Genomic DNA, 13,567 nt, shown 5'->3' with positions numbered 1-13,567 from the left:
CCCATTACGAAGAATTTGCCAAGCAAAACTTACAGCAGCTACTGCAGGGAGTTCACAGATATGCTTGGCACTACCACATGGCAAAGGAATTGCTTTATTACCAAATAAGACTTGTTTCTGTTGCTGGTTGACATGCTTTACTTGTTTTAAACTCCAAAAGCTTTTTTTTTTTTTTTTTTTTTTTTTTCTCAAAACAAAAAGACTTTAAAATGTGCATCAGCTGTACAAGGGTCTACCGAGGGCTTCTGAAATATTCAGGTGAAATACTTTCCTCTTACCACAGAGTAAGGATGTTACTGTTGTTCATCTTGTCTTTCTGCTCTAAAGGATTTAGAGTTAGCCCTTGCTTGTGACTGAAAGACAGATGAATGTGTGTCAATTTTAAGAGAGGATGCTATTGGGAATGAAATCATAATGTGTTACAAGCCAAATTTTCACTGAAGATTCCATATATTTCAATTTGTCAATTTAGAAAAGGGCTGAAGGTACCGAAGATAATTTCTTAACTATTTGGGAAGTGTTGACAGATTTACAAATCATTGCCACATAAACAGAAATAAAACCTTCATTCTTGTAACACTGAACTTTTGTCTGGAAAGCCATTATATAACAAAGCACGTAATTCAATCAACTTTGCTTATTCAGTCATACTGCCCTAACTACAGGATATGAGTGAATTATTACATTTGATAAATGAGTAATTTCATCCAGCATCAGTTCATCTATCAAATTATTTCTATAATAGCTTTAGTTCTTTGAGGATTTTTTGGAAAGCGTGATATACTTGGAATTCAGAATGAAGCTGAATAAGTATAACTTATGTGCTGTTTATTTGTGGATTAATAAATTTTAATAAAAAATTTAATAAAAAATTAGCATCCCTCTCCTCTTTACCATTCTCCTCCTACCAACCCCAATTAGAAGTAGATTTTTCTTAGCGGTTACTGGAAATGGGGAATTAAGTAACCAATTAACTTTTTTTTTTTTTTTTTTTTTTTTTATATTACAATATCTTTTGAGAAACTCTGGGAAGATTACTTAAGGATTATTGGGTTGCAGGTTTCCAGTGATTGCTGGTAATTTATTATGAAAAAAAATCTGATGATATCTAGTGAGAAACATAATTAAATATGTTTCAAGTCTGCAATATTTTCTGCAAGACTTATTTCCAATTACTCTTGTTTTCATCTTGCTGATGTGCTGTGCCACTGAAATGTCTACTTTTAAAAAAGGTATGTGACATTGCTATACTATTTTCATTACATATGCTATTAATAAAGCAACTCGAAATCACATGTCCTACATCTATGTTCATCCTTATAAAAGTGTCTGTAAATACTGTGCCCTCCATACTGGTCAAGAACTAAGATAGTTCTTGTTTCTAAACTACCTGGTGAATTTAAAAGCTACTGCTGTTAAACTAACAAGTTTTTAGAATGCAAGAACTTCTTTAAAAGAGTTAGTATTGTGGAATGAATAGGTCTGCTGAAGTTAGAATACATGTTAAAATGTAGAAAACTCACCAGGGTAATTTTGAATTTAAGGATTTGTGTTTTGTTTTCTTAAGTCTAGAGATTTATACAGTAACCATTTAGCAAGAACTGACTTTTATCTCTGTTGCATTCTTGCTGGGTTGGTTACTGTATTTTGGCAACTTCTTGCTCTCTTATGTTTTCTGTATTCACAGTGTTAATAGCTGAGTACTCCTGTTTCCCTTTAAATCAGACGTGTTCAAATTAGCTGCTGTAAGGCTAGAGGAAAATGACAAAATATTGTTCTATGTGTAATGACTATTGAAATATTTAGAAACAGGACAACTCTTAATAATGAAGATAGGGTCAAATCAGTGGTATGACATCATAAAAATCCAGGTTCTTGGGCCCCCTCTACCCTAAGGAAGCTTGGTGCTCTAGAGACCAAGTAACTTATACTTTTCAAGCCTCCTGTGCTACTTAAGGATGCTGACTAAGCTGTTTCAGCACTTTGATCTCCTGCCATGATCTGACCCTCATTCTATCATCCCTCTTAAAAGCATTCTATCACAAAAGAGAGGCCCTAAGGAAATACGTATGTGGAACTTTTTGGTGTTTTTTTTTTTTTCTTTTTTTCCATTAGACCCTGCCTGGATGATTGTCCTTATTGAACAAGTAAGTTCTCAGTTATTCTCTGAGGATTTTGTATTTACTCGATTAACAACAGCATCAACTCAAAGCCTGTAACAAACCACTTGAGCTGCGTGGAAATATTCCAAAGCAAAGGGAATTTGCTAGGAGTTAATGTTCTAGGGACTGTTGCCATTGGAGGCAAGCCTGATATATTCTGTGTGAAGTGCAACTTTTTGTGAAGGCTTTAACTAAGCACAAGACAACAAGCCAGTCACATTTCAGTACTGTTCAGGCATGGCATCCTGCCTGCCTTGCAGCTGTCAGCCAAAGGCCCTGGACTTTGCTGGGTTCTACATTACTTGTGGCAGCCCTATGCTTTGGAGAGCTAGATGCCTGCATTAGACACTATAGAAATTTGTTTTCCTTCTCTGAATCCTGTTTAGTCAATCATAGAGTTATGCTTTAGCAAAAAGGGTTTACTGTGAAAGGGCTTAATGCTTAGGAGACTCTATTTTCTTCACTGAGCTTAAGTAAAGGTGTCATCATACTTCTATGGTCAAAATATGTTGACTACTTTCAGTAAATGTGAAGGGAGACAGTCTAAAGCCTTTGTGCATCTTTTATTATTTCAGAGAGGAAATCAACACCATTTCTTTCACTGAACAGGACAAACATGGAAAGAAAAATAGCATTTAGGTTTCTGAAATTCATTCTAGTTCTTTGTTGAATAGGATGTGATAACAACCTTATGTTGATATATTTTTGGCACTTACAGAGATCCATGATGATGGCTAGGGTGCATGTGGCAATTCATACACAAGTGTAAGCCTGTAATGCACGAAGAGGTGATATGTTTTAAAAAGAAATACGACCTCAGTTAACAGTTTGCATTGCTCTCTTCTAATTGTTAAGTAGTGTAGCAACTTTGTCACTTTGATTGAAGATCAGCTGACAAAGGCAATTATAAATTGGACTCTACATATGCACTGTTAATAGAAAAATGCTACACTTATTTTATTTTTATTTTACATGCTTTTTCTTTTGCATTTTTGTTACCTTATGTAAATAATTTTTCACTTCATTACTACAGTTAAAGCTATCGATCAAATCTAATTTGGGTTAAATCTCTTTTGTCTAACAGATAATGTCACCAACGTTGCTCAGAAATCCCTTTGTCCTGGCAAAAAAGAGGATGTGCCAGTAGGAGTAGGAGTAGCTGTGTGGAAAAACCCGGTACAAACGTACTTAACAACTTAGCTCCTGGTGCTGCTCAGACTTAACATCTTCAACATAAAATCAAACACAACTGCCTCAGTGACTCGTGGACAAGAGAAAGGTACTGTGTATTGTCACCATGTTTGTTGGGTAGGAAAAGAATAAGTCTGAAATAGATTTACAGTGTTATCAATTTCTAACACACAGTGTCTTGAAGTTATATTTTCTTGTGTATACTGAAATAGAAATTCAGCCCGACTAGAATATACAGTCAGTAAAATAAACCAAATTAATACTAAGTTTCTACCTGCTTAATACGGTTCTAGTTACAAGAAGCCTTTCTGTGTTCACTGAACGCACTTCTTTATAGCAATGTTTTTACTCTGTTTTCTGTTAAATTTGTAAGACTTTTTCCCCTGGCAGAATCGTGAGTCTGCAGTACAAAAATGATGCCCAGTGTCATACCTTCATCACCTGCTTGTTAATCTGACCACTGTCTCTATGTCAAGTACACCTTGTCACAATTAATAAAGAGGAAATATTTTGAATAGCTTGGTTTCTGTTGGATGCTAAGCTCCTCTGACAGAATTTCTCATTCTTCTGTTGGCTTTCATGTGTATATAGTATGCACAAGTCTGAGTGTTGAGAAAGCAGCTTTATATGCTTTGCATGACAAATCAGTGGTTGGGGTTGCTTTGAGGTACTGGCTACTTATAAGGGGGAGAGATATCAGTTTTCTCCTATTGGTAAACTTATGGAAAGGATAAATACTAAAAGGACTGGACAACCCCCATTCCATGTAACTGTTCTGACCGAAGCAAAATGACAGTAGATCCTGAATGAATGATATACAGCATCTCTCTAGGGAAAAAAAAATATATTATCAAGGTTTGTCAAAAAAATTGTATTGCAGAAAAAAAAAAAGGAAAGCAGCAGTAACTCTGAAGATAAACTTTACTGGCAGACGCTTTGTAGTTCACATTTGGAAATTCTTGCTTTTCTGCTGTTCATAATACCTGATGTATTTTATATATTAATACAGTGCATAGTGGAAAAATGCCTTCTGATGAAAGGGTTAACTATGATCTGAAGTAGGGAGAATACAATGGGAAATGACAGCTCTGCAGTATCGTATAATCATTACTGAAGTCTTCCTGAAGAAGAAAGAACCAACTTTTTTTTTTTTTTCTTAAAAAAAAAAAAAAAAGGTACAGAACATGCCTTAGGGGCCCCTCTGGGTAGTATTGGATTGTCTTTTGTGATGCTTTAGTACAGCTAATAGTTCATTAGTATCTTTTGTTTTAATGCTTGAGAGATGTTCCTTATAGCATAATCATTATAAAGCAGTATAAAAAGAGCGGGGGAAAAAACAAGCCTAAAATAATTTGGTGTTCATTGAAGTAATTCTCTTTTAGTAAAGAGAAGAACTAACTGTGTATTTTGGGTCCTACAGATAACTAATTGTTTGTCTGTAATTGAGAGGACAGTTCAACATCTACCTCTGATCACACTTAACTCCTTATGGTGACTTGCAGGAGGAGATTCAGTGGCAGATATGAAGGTGATTTGTTCAGATGTACCTGACTAATAATACAAGGGCTGCTGGGTGTTGGTGACATGGCAGTAGAGGTTGAACCTTCTTGCCAATTACATTTTATTGCTGTGTTTAAGATGTGTCACTCAGCAGGTAAAGTGATATTCGCTGCTGTTAGGATAAGGAAAGTGTTTCAGATTTCCTGCAATCTGAACAAACTATCAACTCTACATTGCAACTACATCATGATGTAGCTGAAGGTTTGAACTTCCAGATTGAGGCCAGAGAATAAGGCAACCTTTCTCTTGCAATACAACGCCAGGCCCTGTGCCAGTTTGAAGACCATAGAGCATGTTGTTGATCTTGGCTGAATGCAGTCACCATATTAGTCTGGATATGGAGCCTTCTGACTTCTGCCTGTTTGGACCAAAGAAAGATGGATTCTGTAAGCAACGTTTTCCTATAGCATAATTGCTGTCACGGCAGCAGTGAAACAGTGGATTACCTCTGCTAGTGCAGACTTTTTTAAAGTGTGGCATGTAGGCTCTTGTTCATCGCTGGTGAAAATGCATTGAAAAATAGCATTTTGTAGCTGAGAATTTGTTCTGTCAAATAGAGTTGTTGTGTTCTTTACATCTGTTGTAGTTTCCACAGAAATAAATCATTACTTTCAGTGACCTATGCAATAGAAAGTAGATAATGCTGATTTTGAAAAGAATGAAAGTACTGAGTACTGTAGCTCCACTTCCCAATGAATTTTGATTTTAAAACTTTAAAACAGTTTAAAAAATATTCTTATAATTAAGTCTGTCAGCTCCTCTTTATCTAAATAGATGAACATGGACAAGAAGCTGGACTTGAGCCAGCAGTGTGTGCTTGCAGCCCAAAAGACCAACTGTGTTCTGGGCTGTACTAAAAAAGGGGTGGCCAGCAAGGAGAGAGAGGTGATTGTCCCCGTCCACTCAGCTCTTGTGAGGCCCTATCTGGAGTACGGTGTCCAGGACTGGGGCCTCCAGTACAGGAAGGACATGGAGCTCTTGGAGCGGGTCCAGAGGACACTAAGATGATCAGAGGGCTGGAGCACCTCTCCTATGAGGAAAGGTTGAGCAATTGGGATTGTTTAGCTTGCAGAAGAGGAAGAGACCTCACTGTGACCTTCCAGTACTTGAAGGGAGTGCATAGCTAGCAAGCGGAACAGATGTTTACAAGAATGGATAGTGATAGGACAAGGGGGAATGGTTTTAAACTGAGACGGGGAGGTTCAGGTAAGATATTAGGAGGAAGTTTTTCACTCAGAAGGTGGTGACTCACTGGAACAGGTTGCCCAAGGAGGTTGTGGATGCCCCATCCTTGGAGGCATTCAAGGTCAGGCTGGATGTGGCTCTGGGCAGCCTGGTCTGGTGGTTGGTGACCCTGCACATAGCAGGGGGGTTGAAATTAGATGGTCATTGTGGTCCTTTTCAACCCAGGCCATTCTATGATTGGATTCACAACTTGGTTTAGATTGATTTATTTAATGGACTCTGCAAAATGCTCAAGATATGATAAAGTCTTTGATACCTAATTCTGAAAGTGTTTGCTTCATCTACTGATTATCTATGAGGAAACATCACATTTCCAGGCGAACTACTTCAGGAAAGCATCAGCATAGGAGTTTCATCTTTTGGATTACTTACGCACTTTTGCCCACTGCTAGCGGGGGGAAAATGGCAAAAAATTTCCCTACCTGGCCCCTAGTCTTTATTTGATTACTCTTATTTCTTGCACATCAATGTCCCGTTATTTTGACTGTAATGTTTCTGATACTTCCAAACTATCTCCTCAGAATGACCATGTAAATACACAAGATTTCAAAGGAAGTTGTTGCATCATGCTGCTATGCATGGGTACATTTCTTTAAATAAGAAAAGACTGTGCATGAAAATATAGGATTGCTGCAATGTACTGGATGTAGGGCCAGGTGCATTTGTGTTTTAAATGTCTTTTTGTTTGTATTGTTGACTGATAGATCATGAAATCTGACAATTTTTTCCAATTCTACTTTAACTGATGCAACTTCAGTGTAGATAAGAAGAAATTACTCATATTTCATTTTTTTAAACAGCCTCTGAGCAATCTGTGCTGAGTAATCCTCTACCCAAATGTTTCCTATTTTATGACCATATATTCATTACTCTTCAAACAGCAAAAAAAAACCCCCCAAAAAAACAAAAACAAAAAAAAAAACCACAACCAAAACAAACAGACAAAAAAAAAAAACCAAAAAAATAAACTGCAGTAACATGCATCAAGATGGTTTCTCTTACGTGTGAACTGTCAACTGTTCTGAAAAGGTGCTGCATTGGGGTAGCTGGTAGCTCTTCAGCTTCTGGCAGAATTCCCACATGAGTTTTACAGTTAGATAAGCATGTGGCTGCTAATGGTCGTCTTAAGATAAGAAAGGTCATGTTTTGCTTAGCCAGAAATACTTGTCTATGTTTTGAATGCTTGCAAGAGGTGATTAAAAGAAACTAAAACTTTTCCAATACCGTAGAAAGGTCTTTTAATTTATTTAGGACTTGCTGTTGGTTGTTAAGCAAAAGAGATCTTCAGTCTTTTATGAAGGTACTTGTCAATTTGTATGTTTATGTGAATGGAAAAAGAAGGAATGAACCCTGAGAAACCTGTAGCCTGTATGCTATACCTTTAATAAATAGTTTAGAGAACAAGAAGTTGGGAGATTTGACATCTCTAGAATACTGTCCTTGTAATAATGTGCTGTAATACTGTGCTTCTTTTGGTAAATATGGTCTCTCCTGAAATTGGTTGACGCTCTTCGGGTACTTCTTTGTGTGTCTTTGTTGTTGTTTTGTCCATTTGCTTTTCTTTTTGTTGTTTTTCTAGCTCTTCAATTGATTTGTTGGAAACAGTAGAAATTGTGAGCAGTGCAATATGAATACTTGGACAGCATGGTTTAATTATGGCTATATATATTAAAAATTGCTATACGAAAGCATGCAGTAGTATAAATGCTGTTTTTAAGAAGGTAGTCTTAAAAGACTATTATCGCTTCTGAAAAGAAACTGCATACATGCAAAATATAAATATCTATATGTATGTTGAAAATATGTTAACATTTTTTTTTACATGTAATCTTAAGGAAAAGTGTATTTTAAAATCTTGTTTTTCTATATTATAATCAACTTGGACAACAGCAATGGTTTCAGATTGTTCTTCCATTAATGAATCACAGAATTGTAGGGGTTGGAAGGGACCTCCAGAGATCATCGAGTCCAACCCCCCTGCCAAAGCAGGTTCCCTACACCAGGTCGCACAAGTCGACATCCAGGCAGGTCTTGAACATCTCCAGAGAAGGAGACTCCACCACCTCCCTGGGCAGCCTGTTCCAGTGCTCCGTCACCTCACTGTAAAGAAGTTCTTGCGCACATCTGTGCAGAACTTCCTGTGCTCCAGCTTATGGCTGTTTTCCCCTTGTCCTGTCTCCATGTACCACTGAAAAGAGACTGGCCTCACCACTATGGCCCCCACACCTCAGATATTTATAAACCTGGGAGATCAGTACTGCATTTCTATTGTTTTGATAGTAGTATCAGATTTTTAACTCATTGAGGCTTTTCTGCTTTCCTGTCTTGTGTGAACATCTTGTGAATCATGTATTTTTATTAAATTTGAAATCACTGTGAAAAATGCTACATATTGAAACAATTCTCAGTTCATTCATTTTGTATTTAGTGAGAACTGTGTGTGAAAATCTCAACTTTAGCACTAACTAGGAAATCTACCTGAAATTCCTTTAAAAATGACCTTCAGACATGAGTTTGATTCACTGATAACATAATGATAAATACATGATTCAAAAATCTGTTTCTAGTACTTCTGTTTGGTTATAGCGTGAAAAGAAATGAGGAAAGCAAAACATGGGGAAGAATGAATGTGTCACCATGTGTGTGAGTACAGAAACTGAATAAAGCTGAATGTGAACCTAGCAATACCAGCTGACAAACACAAACCATCATAATGCAGAAAAGGTCATTCCAGAGAATGAGCTCTTCTTTGGATGGAACTGAATAACATAACTGTACTTCATAATTACAAAACTGACCTGCAAAATCTGGATTTGATTTATAAAAACAAACAAAAAAGTTTTGCTTGTTCATTCAAGACTGACTTGAAGATACAGTATTAAAGCTGGCTACTAGATGGTATCACTTTAAGAAATTCTCTTAAGCTCTGTTTTAATCAATTTTAAGAGTGATTTCATGTTGAAGAAATAAATCTCCATCATGAAGCTTGTAACTTATCTCACTGATTGAATCTCTGAAATCCTCTTTACTTGAATTATTTTTAGATGTTAACCACTACTTATAAAATATAACCAAACTGAGGAACCAATGTCTTTAAACATTTATTGTGTAGGAAAAAAAGTGTGTTATGGAAACAAGCAGTGCTGTTGCAGATTTATCAGATGCTTATCATTACTGTCCCCTGAGGACAGAGAGGGGGAATTACTATCTTCCCTCTTCCCTGAGGGCAGAAGCTGTTCATTCTTCAGGAAGAATCCCCCTATGGTTTAGGAAATGGGAATAATAGGAACTTCAGACTCTGTTAAAGAATATGGCAGAACACTAAGTCCTAGACGAATCTGTATGGAGACAGAATGATAGGATCTGTAGGTGTGCTCTGAAGTCAGGACCATCGAGGATGCATGTCTCAACTTGCAGGTGAATGTGATGGAAAGTCTTGAGGGATGGGGGGGATCAGCATTAAGTCATTTGAGTAGGGTCAAAAAAATCCCTACTTGGAGCTCAAAAGTAAGAAGCATCAGGGCTCAGACACCGTGTAGGTATGATGCACAGGTGAGGAGAGGCAAGAAAAGCAGACTTTGAGTGCTAGGGTGACTTGACAGCTGCGTGCAATCTGCAGAGATGGAAAAGAAATGAGAAAGATTCTAATGGCTGGGACAAGAGCCAGGAAGGGCTGGCGCGATCAGATTAGTCAGCAACCCTGAACTGTACTTCACACTTGATAAATGTTTCTGCTAAAGTGCTGCTGGCCTAAGTGCTGCTCATTGCAACTAAACCCGAAGTGCAAGTTTTGCGGAGGGAAAGGAATTCTTTCTCAGTTATGTTAAATTTGGCTTAAAATTAACAACAACAACAAAAAAACCAAACTGCACAGGGGAGATGGATGAGGGATTATACTGAAGTGTAAGTTACAAATTTCCAATTATAGCAGAGAGATTCCTATTGCTCACTTGGGAGAGTTTATATTCTTTACTGAAAAATACTTTATCACTTTGTGGTTGTTTCAGGCAAGAAGTAGGAAAGAGATACAAAAAATATAATAGTATTTTATAGTAATTCTGAGAGTCATGCTATTCTTTCACTTTTGGGATCAGTTGCACTTTTATTCCATCAGCTCAACTGTGACAGTTTAATATTTCTGTGCTTATCAGGAAACTGATGAAAGCAGACTTCCTATCTTTCTCAAGTAGAGGAAATTGTGTTAAACTGCTTGCAAGAGTGCAATTGTAGCAATTTTCTGTGCAGAAATAATTCGTCTTTACATTTAGAAATTTAGACATGAATGACTTCTTAGGGTAAATGGAAATCAGTGGAAGAGGGGAAGCAAGGAAAAGCACTAACTAGTGCTACTAGAGGCATGAGAACAGCTTATAGATGTACTGGATGTTATCAGAACCAGGGAAAAAAGAAATTGGATAGTAGATGGGAGATGGAGTATTTGGGCATTTCTATTAACTTCCGGAGATTAATCTAAGATTTAAAAGTGGGTCTAAGTATTTAGTGCTTAAAAACCTCCACATGTCAAAGAAAATATCCTCTGATTTCCTGCCTTTGGTCCCATTTATGAAGTATTAGTGAAAATCTTTGATTTGATAATTCCAGATTTTTACTGCTTAACAGAAATGTAAATGTGTGTAATATTGGTATTTTGATTGATTTCCCTGGAGGGGACAAATGTGATCAGATCTTCTAGTTTTCACATTGTTCGCTTAAACAGGCAACATTTCAACATGGAATATGAATACATGCAGGCAACAAGTAAGCCTTGATCTTTGTGCAACTCAGCTTTTTGTTTTCTCTTTTTTCTTCCTCTTCTGATACATATTTCCTTTCTTTTGTGTCTGAGAGCTCGTGGTTGTGAGGTAAAGAGTTGAGGGAGTAATAGACAAACAGCAGATAGGACTTATTTGGGATAGTGATAAGTGGGTTCTACTATTTCCCTTGTTTTCCTTTACTGACGTCTCCTTTGGCAGGCTCTGTTCTGTAAGGGTGTTCCCAACTGATACGCACCCTTCCCCCCCCCCTTTTTTTTTTCTTTCCTGCTCTGGAAACTGTTAAAGATTTGCTAGAATAGCTCTGCAGTTTAGGATGTGAGAAACTGCACTGCTACTGTTAGAGCTGTGCCAAGCTTAACTTCAAAGCAAAGTCTCATTCTGTGGTTCAGCCTGAGGGGATGATGAGGCAATACCTATTTCCCTGTTACTTCATAAAGTCTTCAATAAGACTGACTAAGCATGCATACAGAATTACTGTTGGTGCCCTAATGTTTTAGGCCTTTCCTCAGTACCTCTTCTAGGGCATGAGGTGGGGCGAGTGACAGAACAGAATACTAAGATCAGTACATAGCACAAATTATATAAATATATTATTCCACAACTCAGCACGGAGTTTCATTTCCTATTGCATCCTACTTATGTGGCAATGAAACTTAAGTAAAAACTTTGTCCATAGCCAGGGATGATAGCAGAAGCAGACTGGAGAAGAAGGTTGCATTTATTAAGACTCTGAAAACATGAAGGTTTTTCCTTTAATTACACCAGTTTCTGTGAACTTTAGTTGGCATATCTAGACCTTCGTTTCAAGTAAAATGCTGTCATTAAAATGCTTTATGGTCAGCTCTGTGAGTCAATATGCTGAAGTAAGAATTTGCTCTCACAGTAACTGAAAAAAAGCTTCATAGGTAAAAGGGGAAAAAAAAAATTCCTCAGAGTGAATAAAAAAATCATTTTTTAATTCCCCCCAATGGACATAAGAGGCTGCCTATGGCAGCAGTCAGCAGTTGAAGATACACTGGTAGCAATGCTGTACCTGTGGAACTTGAATGTTCAGATTTCCACCTAAATTTAAATCCTGTGTGAAAGTAACCCCTAGTCCATATTCAACCATTCTTACAGATTCAGGGAGCTTTATTTCTGCATATGCATTTCTGAGCGTTGATTAAATTCTGCACTTCAAAATACACTTCGGACAGTGGCTGATTGCAGAATAATTTTGGTTTTTGGTTTTGTATGTTTGTTTTTTAAACCATCTTATGGCTGACTTGTCTTTTGTGTTTGTTTCTTAACATTGAGGGATGCTGTCATTAATATTTTAATTTTGACATATAGAAAATACTCCTGTCCAGATATGCAAGTACTCATGAACAGCACATTCAGCTCTGAGCATTCTCTTTGCACATCCAGGGAGCACCTTGCCAACCACTGTTCCAAGCAGCCTGGTCTGGCTCAAAAAGCCTGGTCAAAAGCACTGGCAGTCAGCAGGAGGATGTCTTATTGGCAGTCTTTTCACTATAGTGAAGCCTCCAGTTTGTGGATATTGGAAGATGGTTACACAAAGAAAGTCTTCAGCTCACAAAGTTCCTCTGCTGTGCTTTTCTTGTGCTGTGTCATGCTTGTCTCTGTGCAGATGAAACTGAATAAGAAATGAGTCTGTCTTTGAGCTCTTACTGTATTAGCCTCTAGCTGTGCATTTTGCTGGCTGCAATTTTAAGCTACTGTACTCTTAGGGAATGGAGAGGGAAAGGAGGAAACTAACATCTGGCTGAAATAGTCCTTGTAAGTACTTCATCCTAGCTGATGTAGTTCCATCAGCCTGCAGTCCAGAGCCTGAAGCTCTGTTCACTCCAATGAACAGTCACTGAATACTAGTGCTTGAAATGTCAACATTAGATGACTAACTTTCAGAGCGCTATCATAAGGAGGAATTTAAGTGAGTCACCTCATGTTGTCACCACTGGTATGCATGCATGTGAAGAAATGCAATCACTGCTTCCAGGGAAGGTGCTTGGTGAGTCAGCATGATCCCTAGTCACGCAGGGAATCAATCCCTGAAATCTTATGATCAGAGTAAGATCTTAGCTCTCAACACAGTACATGAGTACAGGATATTATGTACCTGTAGAACAGTACTTTAGGTACTAACATGAGTTATCTAAGCCACCCACCAGAAAACATTACTAAGTTGATGTCCATCACTAGAGCTTTGAATGCTCTGGTCTGGTCTGTATTCAGTGATTAGATTATTCTCTATTTAAGAAGATCATATAAATTCTTTAGTAAAAAGTAACGATTCATGAGACTATTAGAGGACTGTTATTTTTGGATATTAATTTCTGTCTAGTCCCACTCAATCTGAATCTGTATCTTAAGTATTTTGTTCTGTTTCTGAGTTCAATTGTTCAGGGAAATACTGGTTTTAGAAGGGTTTTCTTTAGGTATTTCTGGGCATATCTTTATGAGGGAATTGCAGCTTTGTGATATGTTAAAAGTAGTGGTTCCTGCTCACTAACAATTGTTTTAAACTCTTGGTAGGCTCTCATTACCCCAATTTCTCATAATCCTTATTCAATGTTTCATATTTTAATATTGTCCTCAGAATATGAGATAGATAATGGTAATATCTTCGAACAA

The 13,567-nt window shown here is 37.3% G+C and overlaps 1 protein-coding gene across 12 annotated transcripts in view; it reads left to right on the top strand.

Annotated features, from left to right (window-relative positions):
* Window positions 1-13,567, top strand: part of JAKMIP1 (janus kinase and microtubule interacting protein 1) — a 130,452-nt gene that overhangs the window by 41,540 nt on the left and 75,345 nt on the right. For 7 of the 12 annotated variants that reach the window (XM_048943141.1, XM_048943142.1, XM_048943143.1 and 4 more), the window contains exon 2: window positions 3,247-3,441. The exons of 1 other annotated variant lie outside the window; for it this stretch is intronic. The gene's annotated coding sequence lies outside the window, so the exon portion shown is untranslated. Of the gene's footprint in view, window positions 1-2,115; window positions 2,148-3,246; window positions 3,442-7,314; window positions 7,459-9,893; window positions 10,062-10,851; window positions 10,917-13,567 lie in introns of those variants that run through there. 4 more of the 12 variants (XM_048943133.1, XM_048943134.1, XM_048943135.1 and 1 more) reach the window with 4 other exon arrangements.

Source organism: Lagopus muta, chromosome 4 (assembly GCF_023343835.1).
Source record: "Lagopus muta isolate bLagMut1 chromosome 4, bLagMut1 primary, whole genome shotgun sequence".
Taxonomy (NCBI): Eukaryota; Metazoa; Chordata; class Aves; order Galliformes; family Phasianidae; genus Lagopus; species Lagopus muta.
Note: the sequence above shows the minus strand (reverse complement) of the source record. Positions and strands in the feature narration are given on the sequence as shown.